The sequence below is a fragment of the Bos grunniens genome, chromosome 19 (genome assembly GCF_055505025.1).
Source record: "Bos grunniens cultivar Pamir isolate PY7600 chromosome 19, Bosgru_T2T1.0, whole genome shotgun sequence".
NCBI classification, from domain to species: domain Eukaryota; kingdom Metazoa; phylum Chordata; class Mammalia; order Artiodactyla; family Bovidae; genus Bos; species Bos grunniens.
Window position 1 is genome coordinate 60391080 of NC_141183.1, and position 13027 is coordinate 60404106.

General features: G+C 38.7%; 1 pseudogene; it reads left to right on the forward strand.

Annotated features, from left to right (window-relative positions):
* The first annotated feature begins 6050 nt into the window (after positions 1–6050).
* LOC147352801 (monocyte to macrophage differentiation factor-like) lies at positions 6051–6956 on the forward strand (annotated as a pseudogene).
* Positions 6957–13027: the final 6071 nt, after the last annotated feature.

Genomic DNA, 13027 nt, shown 5'->3' on the forward strand with positions numbered 1-13027 from the left:
AGGTGGCCAAAGTATTGGAGCTTCAGCTTCAGCATCAGTCCTTCCAGTGAATATTCAAGACCAATTTCCTTTAAGATTGACTGGCTTGATCTCCTTGCAGTCCAAAGGACTCTCAAAAGTCCTCTCCAATGCCATAGTTCAAAAGCATCAATTCTTAAGTGTTCAACTTTCTTTCTTTATGGTCTCACATCCATACATGAGAAATGGAAAAAAAAAAAGATATCCCTGTCTATATGGAAGTTTGTTTGTAAAGAAATGTTTCTGCTTTTTAACATGCTGTCTAGATTGGTCATAGCTTTTCTTCCAAGGAGCAAGTGTCTTTTAATTCTATGGCTGCAGTCACAATCTGCAGTGATTTCTGAGCCCAAGAGAATGAAGTCTGTCACCGTTTCCATTGTTCCACCATCTATTTGCATGTAGAGATGGGACTGATGCCACAATCTGTTTTTTTTTTTTTTTTTTTTTTTACTGTTGAGTTTTAAGCCAGCTTTTTCACTCTCTTTTTTCACTTTCATCAAGAGGCTCCTTAGTTCCTCTTCATTTTCTGCCATAATGGTGGTGTCATCTGCATATCTGAGATTATTGATATTTCTGATTCCAGCTTGTGCTTCATTCAGCCCAGAATTTCATGTGATGTACTTATTCTGCATAGAAGTTAAATAAGCAGGATGACAATATACAGCCTTGATATACTTCTTTCCCAATTTGGAACAAGTCTGTTGATCCATGTCCGATTCTAACTGTGGCTTCAGGACCTGCATACAGATTTCTTAGGAGGCAGGTAGGATGGTCTGGTATTCCCATGTCTTGAAGAATTTTCCACAGTAAGTTGTGATCCACATAGTCAGATACTTTAGCATAGTCAGTAAAGCAGAAGTAGATGTTTTTTTCTTGAATTCTCTTGCTTTTTCTATGCTCCAAAGGATGTTGGCAATTTGATCTCTGGTTCATCTGCCTTTTCCAAATCCAGCTTGAACATCTGGAAGTTCTCAAGTCACGTACTGTTGAGGCCTAACTTGGAGAATTTTGAGCATTACTTTGCTGGTGAGTGAAATCAGTGCAACTGTGTGATAGTTTGAAAATTCTTGGTATTGCCTTTCTTTGGGATTGGAATGAAAACTGACCTTTTCCAGTCCTGGGGCCATTGCTGACTTTTCCAAATTTGCTGATACTTTGAGTGCAACATTTTCACAGCATTATCTTTTAGGTTTTGAAATAGCTCAACTAGAATCCCATCACCTCCATGAGCTTTGTTTGTAGTGATGTTTCCTAAGGTCTGCTTGATTTTGTATTCCAGAATGTCTGGCTCTAGGTGAGTGATCACTCATCTGGATTATGAAGATATTTTTTGTATAGTTCTGTGTCATCTTGCCACCTATTCTTAATATCTTCTGCTTGTGTTAGGTACATACAATTTCTGTCCTTTATTGTGCCCATCTTTGCATGAAATGTTCCCTTGGTATCTCTAATTTTCTTGAAGAGATCTCTAGTCTATCCCATTCTATTGTTTTCCTTTATTTCTTTGCATTGATCTCTGAGGAAGGCTTTCTTATCTCTCCTTGCTATACTTGGGAACTCTGTACCCTAATGGATGTATCTTTTCTTTTCTCCTTTGCCTTTAGCTTTTCTTCTTTTCTCAGCTGTTTTTAAGGCCTCCTCAGACAACCATTTTTCCTTTTTCCATTTCTTTTTCTTAGGGATGGTCTTGATCACTGCCTCCTGTACAACATCACAAATCTCCATTCATAGTTCTTCAGGGACTCTGTCTATCAGAGGTAATCCCTTGAATCTATTTGTCACTTCTACTGTATAATCATAAGGGATTTGATTTAGGTCATACCTGAATGGTCTAGTGGTTTTCCCTACTTTATTCAATGTAAGTCTGAATTTTTGAATAAGGAGTTTAGGATCTGACTGACAGTCAGCTCCTGTCTTGTTTTTGCTGACTGTGTAGAGCTTGTCAATGTTTGGCTGCAAAAAATATGATCAATCTGATTTCAGTATTGATCATTTGGTGATGTCTATGTGTAGAGTCATCGCTTGTATTGTTGGAAGAAGGTGTTTGCTATGACAAATGTGTTCTCTTGGCAAAACTCTGATAGCCTTTGTCCTGCTTCATTTTGTACTCTGAGGGCAAATTTTCCTGTTACTCTGGTTAACTCTTGACTTACTACTTTTGCATTCCAGTCCCCTGTGAGGAAAAGGACATCTTTTTTGGAAGTTAGATCTAGAAGATCTTCTAGGTCATCATAGAATCATTCAACTTCAGCTCCTTTGACATTAGTGGTTAAGGCATAGACTTGGACTACTGTGATACTGAATGGTTTCCTTTGGAAAGGAACAGAGATCATTCTGTCATTTTTGAGATTGCACTCAAGTACTGTATTTTGGACCCTTCTGCTGACTATGAGGGCTACTCCATTTCTTCTATGTGATTCTTGCCTACAGTAGCAGATATAAGGGTCATATGAATTAAATTTGCCCATTCTGGTTCATTTTACTTCACTGATTCCTAAAAGGCAGATGTTCACTCTTGCCATCTCCTGTTTGACCACTTCCAATTTACCTTGATTCATGGACCTAACATTCCAGGTTGGAGTATGCAATATTGTTATTTACAGCATTAGCCTTTACTTCCATCACCAGTCACATCCATATCTAGGTGTTGTTTTTGTTTCAGCTTCATCTTTTCATTGTTTCTGGAGTTATTTTTTCACTCTTCTCCAGTAGCTTACTGGTCACCTTCCAACTTGGAGGATTTCATCTTTCAGTGTCCTATCTTTTTGCCTTTTCATACTGTTAAGGGTGTTCTCAAGAAAAGAATACTGAAGTGGTTTGCCATTCCCTTCTCCAGTGGAACATGTTTTGTCGGAACTCTCCACCATGACACATCCTTCTTAAGGCATGGCTCATAGTTTCATTGAGTTAGACAAGGCTGTGGTCCATGTGACCAGTTTGATTAGTTTTCTGGAATTGTGATTTTGATTCTTTCTGTCTTCCCTTTGATGGCTAAGGATACGAGGCATATGGAAGCTTCCTGATGGAAAACACTGACTGTCTCTTGTCCTGGGTCTTATTCTCATGGGCAGGGCCATGGGAAGTAAATCTTTAATCCAATTTTCTGTTGATGGGTGTGCTGTGTTCTCTCCCTGTTATTTGGCCTGAGTCCAAACTATGGTATGGGGAGTCACAGTAAGAGACCTCCTTCACAAGGGCTTATGCATGCACGTTGTATTCAATGCTCCAACCCTGCAGCAGGCTGCTGTCAACTCTTGCCTCTGCTGGAGACTACTGGACACTCACAGGCAAATCCGGTTCAGTCTCTTGTGGGGACACTGCTCCTTTCTCCTGGTGCACACAAGGTTTTGTTTTTGGCCTCCAAGAGTCTGTTTCCCCAATCTTGTGGAAGTTCTGTGGAAGTTCAAATCTCACTGGGCTTTAAAGTCAAATTCTGTGTTCCCTTTGCCAGATCTCCAGGTTAGTAAATCTGTTGTGGGTCCTAGAACTTTCTTAACAGTGCGAAAATTTCTTTGGTATAACTGTTCTGCAGTTTGTGGGTCATCTGCTCAGTAGCTCTATGGTGGGGCTAATGGCAACCTTCTCCAAGAGGGCTTATGCCACACACTGTGTGCCCCAGGTCCTCTGCAGCCAGAGCCACTGTTCCCGTGCCAGGCCACTGTTGACACATGCCTCTCCATGACACATGCAAAAGCAGGTCTGGCTCAGTCTCTATGGGGTCTCTGGGTCCTGGAGTATGCAAGGCTTTGTTTGAGCCCTCTGAGCGCCTCTCAGAGTATACTTATGGGAATCTACTTCTGAGCTCTCTACTCTATCTCATAGGTTGATTTGCTTATTCTTTCACCAATATTACATTGTCCTGATTACTACAAACTGTATTGATTGTCAGTTACACCTTTATAGTGAGCCTTGAAGGTTTGTAGTGCCAGTCTTTCCACTTTGCTTCTCTCCTCCAATATTGTGTCAACTATTCTGTCCTTGCCTCTACATATACACTCAAATTAATTTATCAATATCCACAAAGTCACTTAGTGAAATTTTTATTTGATTCATATTGAATCTCTAGTTTAATTTGGGAAGAACTGATGCATTGACAAATTGAGGTTTTGCATGGAAAATGTCTTATTTATGCAGGTCTTTTAGTTCTTCCATCAATTTTATAATTTTCTCATATAGATCTTGGACATATATTTTTAGATTTACACCAAAGTATCTCAGTTTTTAGGATACTAATATAAATGTTATTTGCTTTTCATTTTAAATTCTACTTCTTTGTTGTTGCCATATAAAAGCTGACTGAGTTTTGTATATTAAACTTATATTCTGCAATCTTTCTATAAATACTTACTAATTTCTCAATTTTCAAAGATTATTTTTGGATTTTCTTTTTTTTTATTTTCTTATATTTTATTTTTTAACTTTACAATATTGTATTGGTTTTTCCATACATCAACATGAATCCACCACAGGAATACACGTGTTCCCCATCCTGAACCCTTCTCCCTCCTCCCTCCCTGTACCATCCCTCTGGGTTGTCCCAGTGCACCAGCCCCAAGCATCCAATATTGTGCATCAAACCTGGACTGGTGACTCGTTTCATATATGATATTATACATGTTTCAATGCCATTCTCCAAAATCATACCACCCTCTCCCTCTCCCACAGAGTCCAAAAGACTGTTCTATATTTTTGGAATTTCTACAAGAAGTAGTCATATTGCATTTGCAATAATACAGTTGTATTTATTCCTCCTAAATTTGTATACTTTTATTTCCTTTTCTTGCATCATTGCATTGCTAGAACTTCCAGTATAATAATGAAGTGATGAGAGTGGATATTCCTACCTTGTTCAGACCTTATCAATAAAGCTTATCATTTCTCAACGTTAAGTATGATGGTAGCCAAGGGTTTTCATGTAGATGTTCTTTATCAGGTTGAGGAAACCCCTTCAATTCATAATTTGGTTAAAGTTCTTTATCATAAAAGGTGCAGAATTTTCTAAACTACTTGTTCTGCATCTGTTATAATTACTTTATTTTTATTCCTTAGTCTGATATGATGGATTGCATTAATTGGCTTTCTAATGTTGAACCAGCCTTGCATAACTTGAATAAATCTCACTTTGTTGTGGTAAATAGTCTTTTGGAACATTGTTGGATTTGACTTGTTAATATGTTGCTTAGAGTTTTTGCATTTATGTTCATGAGATATTTTGGTCTATGCATGTGTGTGCTAAGTCACTTCTTCAGTTCAGTTGCTCAGTCATGTCTGACTCTTTTTGACCCCACCGACTACAGCACTCCAGACTTCCCTGTTCATCACCAAATACCAAAGCTTGCTCAAACTCATGTCCATCGATGCCATCCAACCATCACATCCTCTGTCATCCCCTACTCCTCCTTCCTTCAACCTTTCCCAACATCAGGGTCTTTTCCAGTGAGTCAGTTATTCCCATCAAGTGGCCAAAGTATTGGAGACTCAGCTTCAGCATCAGTCCTTCCAATGAATATTCAGGACTGATTTCCTTTGGGATTGACTAGTTGGATCTCCTTGCAGTCCAAGGGACTCTCAAGAATCTTCTCCAACACCACAGTTCAAAAGCATCAATTCTTTGGTGTTTAGCTTTCTTTATAGTGCAACTCTCACATCCATATACGACTACTTGAAAAAACCATAGCTTTGACTAGACAGACATTTGTTAGCAAAGTAATGTCTCTGCTTTTTAATGTGCTCTTTAGATTTGTCATAGCTTTTCTTCAGTCGTGTATAACTTTTTGTGACCCTATTGAGTGTAGTCCATCAGACTCCTCTGTCCATATGATTCTCCAGGCAAGAATACTGGAGTGGGGCACCTGGTCTAGCTCTGGCCCTGTCCCGATCACCCAGCCTAGCCCACTCTTCTTCTGCACCGTTGAGTGGTCCCTGAGGCACACAGCAGCCTCCGGAGCAACTCCAGCTCATGAGGGTCGCCTGCCTGGCCATTGGCACTGATGAAACAGAACTCTCTGCCCCAGAGGAGGAGAGGAGGATCAATGAGGTTTCAGAATCGATTCCAGCAGTTCATGAATCACTGGGCCCAGCCAAAGGCCGCTACAAGCCAACAGGTTACAAACATGCTGCTAACTGTTACACACATGCATTCCTCATTGTTCCGGCCATTGTGGGCAGTACCCTCCTTCACCAGCTATCTGATGACTGCTGGGAAAAGATAACAACTTGGATTTATGGAATGGACCTCTGTGCCTTCTTCATCATTTCCACAGATTTCACATCATGTCATGGAAAAAGAGCCACTTAAGGACAGTAGAGCATTGCTTTTACATGTATTATAGAATGGTTATCTATTTCTTCATTGCTGCATCTTACACTCCATGGGTAAATCTCCATGCACTTGGATCCCTGGCATCTCATATGCATTGGTTTATTTGGCTCATGGCAGCTGGAGGAACCATTTATGTATTTCTCTACCATGAAAAACCTTCTGATATAAACCAAACCCATATTCTTCCCTAGTTCCCTGATATGATTACTTCCTGGTGAACTTTGAGTACAAAACACTAAGAACAAGATGCATCACCCTTGGTCATTGAGTTTGGCAGGTATAAGGTCGTTGAGCTCTTTATCTATCCCATGATGGGGTTTTCTCCAGCCTTGGTGGTAACATCAATGGACAACACCAATGGACTTCACAAACTTGCTGGTGGGGTTTAATCTTTTGCCTGGGAGTTGTGTTCTTCAAGAATGATGGCATCATTCCATTTCCACATGCCATCTGGCACTTGTTCATGGCCATGGCAGCTGCAGTGCATTACTATGCCATTTGGAAATATCTTTACCTAAGTTCTATTGACTTTATGTGACATTTATGGCCAATCCTCAACTGGTCTCCAAACCAATATTATTTCAATTATGGCACTCAGGAGTGGGATAAGAGCTGAAAATTGCACAGGGGAAGAAAAGAAAACAACTGTACTGACTTTCTTTATATCTTTTGAATATAATTACTGTGAAAGTGTGAAAGCTGTGTTCTGGAATTTTCCCCCTCACAGAAAGTAAATAAGGTAGTGACTTAGCTATTCATTCCATTTCATTATCATGAAAGACTCTGGAGAGACTTGGCCAACTGAAGTTTACAAACAAGAATTTTGTATTTTAATTTTACAGATTTTACTACATGATTTTTCTAAATTATTAGATCAGATTGTAAAAGTCAGTGCAATAACAAAACTTCCTTTTTAAGAGAAAATATTTATATCACTTTCCCACTAGCTGTGTAAAGAATCATTGACAGAACTTACACTACTTTTCACTATGTTTCATCTTAGCATGCATGGTTATTTTTTAAATAGGAACTTCAGTTTTTTGTAAATTAAAAAAAAAATACTTCATTGAAGCGCATTTCTGTGGTTTTTCATTCATGTGAATTTTTGCAGCAATCTGTCAACATTCCACAAATGAACAAACACTATACCTCTTCTCTGATAATTTTACTAAGCATGGAGAAATCGCCGATTTTTAAAAACTTGAAGTTTTCCAAAACTTTCCTGCCAACCTCTGACTCTGAATTCCGTGCTGCTTTGGGCCATATATTTGACCTAGTTTGGTTTTCCAGCAATAGAAAAGTATTTTGATATCACTAACTTTTCAAAAGATTGACTTTTTTCTCTATGTCTTTTCCATGTCTTCTTCAAGGTCTTTTCCCACAGAGGATGAGTATCCAGTCTGTATTAAGACAGGATTGCTGGCTTGGCCATCCACGGAACAATTCTGAAGAGTGTTATGAATTACAGTGAATAGTGGTCATGCCTGTCTGGTGCCCAGTGGTTTTAGCTTTATGTTATCAGTTTGATAGTCATTTTAAGTTGTGGAACTAAATGCATAAATTCACATTTCTACCTTTCCTTTGCATCTCCTGATACACTTTTTTATCATAGAAAAGTATTTAAAGCACTGTTTGACAAACTCAAGTGTCTATTGTCCATCAGTTATATCCTGGTTCAGTGGAGTGATATTTAATATATTGTTTTTGGTTTTCCTTCAATGACTTATATTAAGATTAACATATTAGTTGCTTTTTGGTTAATCTCCTGTTGGTGCTTTAATAAATAACCTTGTATTTAACTGGTGCTGATATTGCCTATTTTCTAGTGATAAATTTGATCATTGGAAATGTTAGTTTGACATATTGAATTCAGTTCATTGAAATTTTCTACTGATGTAGCTTTAAAGGAGGGCTTATTTTGTGTGTACATGTTTAGAATTCTGATTTTGGTAAGTTATACGGGAATGAGGAACAGAAGAACTGCCTTTTGCTAATGAATTCTTCAACAGGCAAAAGTGAAAGTGATAGTTATTCAGTCATGTCTGACTCTTTGCAACCCCAAATAAGCAAGGTACCCAGTGAAAACACCAACCAAACCATCCCTTCTGCATGGTTCTGAACATCTGGATGCCTCTTGTTTTACTGTGTATATTTAATTTTAAGTATATTAACTTCTGTGGATTCATTTGAAGTCTGCTCAAAAGTACCATTGTCAAAACCACTAAAGTGTAGGTAAAATTTTGTGCTGTAGACTAAAATAAAATTGTTACTTGGACTTGCTAAAAAAGAAAAAAAAGAATACTGGAGTGGGTTGCTTGTCCTCCTCCAGGGAGTCTTCCACACCAGGGATCAAACCTGGGTCTCTTATGTTTCCTGCAGTGGCAGATGGGTTCTTTACCACTAGCACCACCTGGGAAACCCATATTGATCTATGTGCACATTCATTCAGTCGTGTCCGACTCTGTGACCACCCAGACTATAGCCCATCAGGCTGCTCCACCAGGCAGGAATACAGGAGTGGGTTGCCATTTCCATCTCCAATATTGATCTATAGTTGTGCTTTTTTTTTTTTTTTTTCAATGTCTTTGAATGATTTTAGTGTTAGGGTAATGCTGGCCTGAAAGTTTGGGTTAAGAAGTATTGTCTTTGCTTCAGCTTCTGGAAGATATTAAAAAATTGCTATATATTTTTCTTAAATGTTTGGTGCAGTTTACTGGTGACCCTTCATACCACAGCCAGCACTGCTGCTGCTGCTGCTGCTACTAAGTCGCTTCAGTCGTGTCCAACTCTGTGCAACCCCATAGACGGCAGCCCACCAGGCTCCCCCATCCCTGGGATTCTCCAGGCAAGAACACTGGAGTGGGTTGCCATTTCCTTCTCCAGTGCATGAAAGTGAAAAGTCAAAATGAAGTCACTCAGTCGTGTCCGACTCCATGGACTGCAGCCTACCAGGCTCCTCTGTCCATGGGATTTTCCAGGCAAGAGTACTGGAGTGGGGTGCCATTGCCTTCTCCAACAGCCAGCACAGTGGGTAAGAAAGACCTGAAATGGGATGAGAGCATAATGAAAAAAACAGAAACATATAACTTGTTGAGCAGGGAGTCAGAGGGCCCTCCTTCTCTCCATAGCAGGAAGATAAAATGGCTCCTGTCAGCCCGCAGTTTTATTGGCAGAAGTCACATGAGATCATTAGGGAATAGCTATACTGGGGAGTCTGATTAGCACACTTTAAAGAGGGAGTAAAGTTAAAGTTCTGCTGTTGATCAGGAAAATCTTGTTTTGTTTCCATGGGGACAGAGGCAGGGGTAGGCAGTGAAGCAGAGCAGAGAGCACATCCAGCCCCAAAAATGTCCATTTGGCATGCTTACCAGGACAAAAAAAAGGGCACAGCTTGCCACATGCTCAAGTCATGGGGCAGGTTCTTGTCTCTGCTCAGCCAGGCTGCAATATCTCACCTTTTTTTTTTTTTTAAACTTTTAATTTTATTTTATTTTAAAAATTTACATAATTGTATTATTTTTGCCAAATATCAAAATGAATCCGCCACAGGTATACATGTGTTCCCCATCCTGAACCCTCCTCCCTCCTCCCTCCCCATACCATCCCTATGGATCGTCTCAGTGCACTAGCCCCGAGCATCCAGTATCGTGCATCGAACCTGGACTGGCAACTCGTTTCTTACATGATATTTTACATGTTTAAATGTCATTCTCCCAAATCTTCCCACCCTCTCCCTCTCCCACAGAGTCCATAAGACTGTTCTATACATCAGTGTCTCTTTTGCTGTCTCATACACCGGGTTATTGTTACCATCTTTCTAAATTCCATATATATGCGTTAGTATACTGTATTGGTGTTTTTCCTTCTGGCTTACTTCACTCTGTATAATAGGCTCCAGTTTCATTCACCTCATTAGAACTGATTCAAATGTATTCTTTTTAATGGCTGAGTAATACTCCATTGTGTATATGTACCACAGCTTTCTTATCCATTCATCTGCTGATGGACATCTAGGTTGCTTCCATGTCCTGGCTGTTATAAACAGTGCTGCGATGAACATTGGGGTACACGTGTCTCTTTCCCTTCTGGTTTCCTCAGTGTGTATGCCCAGCAGTGGGATTGCTGGATCATAAGGCAGTTCTATTTCCAGTTTTTTAAGTAATCTCCACACTGTTCTCCATAGTGGATGTACTAGTTTGCATTCCTACCAACAGTGTAAGAGGGTTCCCTTTTCTCCACACCCTCTCCAGCATTTATTATTTGTAGACTTTTGGATCGCAGCCATTCTGACTGGTGTGAAATGGTACCTCATAGTGGTTTTGATTTGCATTTCTCTGATAAGGAGTGATGTTGAGCATCTTTTCATGTGTTTGTTAGTCCTCTGTATGTCTTCTTTGGAGAAATGTCTGTTTAGTTCTTTGGCCTATTTTTTGATTGGGTCATTTATTTTTCTGGAGTTGAGTTGTAGGAGTTGCCTGTATATTTTTGAGATTAGTTGCTTGTCAGTTGCTTCATTTGCTATTATTTTCTCCCATTCTGAAGGCTGTCTTTTCACCTTGCTAATAGTTTCCTTTGATGTGCAGAAGCTTTTAATTTTTAATTAGGTCCTATTTGTTTATTTTGAATTTATTTCCAATATTCTGGGAGGTGGGTCATAGAGGATCCTGCTGTGATGTATGTCAGAGAGTGTTTTGCCTATGTTCTCCTCTAGGAGTTTTATCGTTTCTGGTCTTACGTTTAGATCTTTAATCCATTTTGAGTTTATTTTTGTGTATGGTGTTAGAAAGTGTTCTAGTTTCATTCTTTTACAAGTGGTTGACCAGATTTCCCAGCACCACTTGTTAAAGAGATTGTCTTTAGCCCATTGTATATTCTTGCCTCCTTTGTCAAAGATAAGGTGTCCATATGTGCGTGGATTTATCTCTGGGCTTTCTATTTAGTTCCATTGATCTATGTTTCTGTCTTTGTGCCAGTACCATACTGTCTTGATAACTGTGGCTTTGTAGTAGAGCCTAAAGTCAGGTAGGTTGATTCCTCCAGTTCCATTCTTCTTTCTCAAGATCGCTTTGGCTATTCAAGGTTTTTTGTATTTCCATACAAATTGTGAAATTATTTGTTCTAGCTCTGTGAAGAATACTGTTGGTAGCTTGATAGGGATTGCATTGAATCTATAAATTGCTTTGGGTAGTATACTCATTTTCACTATATTGATTCTTCCAATCCATGAACATGGTATATTTCTCCATCTATTAGTGTCCTCTTTGATTTCTTTCACCAGTGTTTTATAATTTTCTATATATAGGTCTTTAGTTTCTTTAGGTAGATATATTCCTAAGTATTTTATTCTTTCCGTTGCAATGGTGAATGGAATTGTTTCCTTAATTTCTCTTTCTGTTTTCTCATTGTTAGTGTATAGGAATGCAAGGGATTTCTGTGTGTTGATTTTATATCCTGCAACTTCACTATAGTCATTGATTAGTTCTAGTAATTTTCTGGTGGAGTCTTTAGGGTTTTCTATGTAGAGGATCATGTCATCTGCAAATAGTGAGAGTTTTACTTCTTCTTTTCCAATTTGGATTCCTTTTATTTATTTTTCTGCTCTGATTGCTGTGGCCAAAACTTCCAAAACTATGTTGAATAGTAATGGTGAAAGTGGGCACCCTTGTCTTGTTCCTGACTTTAGAGGAAATGCTTTCAATTTTTCACCATTGAGGATAATGTTTGCTGTGGGTTTGTCATATATAGCTTTTATTATGTTGAGGTATGTTCCTTCTATTCCTGCTTTCTGGAGAGTTTTTTATCATAAATGGATGTTGAATTTTGTCAAAGGCTTTCTCTGCATCTATTGAGATAATCATATGGTTTTTATTTTTCAATTTGTTAATGTGGTGTATTACATTGATTGATTTGCGGATATTGAAGAATCCTTGCATCCCTTGGATAAAGCCCACTTGGTCATGGTGTATGATCTTTTTAATGTGTTGTTGGATTCTGATTGCTAGAATTTTGTTAAGGATTTTTGCATCTATGTTCATCAGTGATATTGGCCTGTAGTTTTTTTTGTGGGATCTTTGTCAGGTTTTGGTATTAGGGTGATGGTGGCCTCATAGAATGAGTTTGGAAGCTTACCTTCCTCTGCAATTTTCTGGAAGCGTTTGAGTAGGATAGGTGTTAGCTCTTCTCTAAATTTTTGGTAGAATTCAGCTGTGAAGCTGTCTGGACCTGGGCTTTTGTTTGCTGGAATATTTTTTATTACAGTTTCAATTTCCATGCTTGTGATGGGTCTATTAAGATTTTCTATTTCTTCCTGGTCGAGTTTTGGAAAGTTGTACTTTTCTAAGAATTTGTCCATTTCTTCCACGTTGTCCATTTTATTGGCATATAATTGTTGATAGTAGTCTCTTATGATCCTTTGTATTTCTGTGTTGTCTGTTGTGATCTCTCCATTTTCGTTTCTAATTTTATTGATTTGATTTTTCTCCCTTTGTTTCTTGATGAGTCTGGCTAATGGTTTGTCAATTTTATTTATCCTTTCAAAGAACCAGTTTTTGGTTTTGTTGATTTTTGCTATGGTCTCTTTTGTTTCTTTTGCATTTATTTCTGCTCTAATTTTTGAGATTTCTTTCCTTTTACTAACCCTGGGGTTCTTCATTTCTTCCTTTTCTAGTTGCTTTAGGTGTAGAGTTA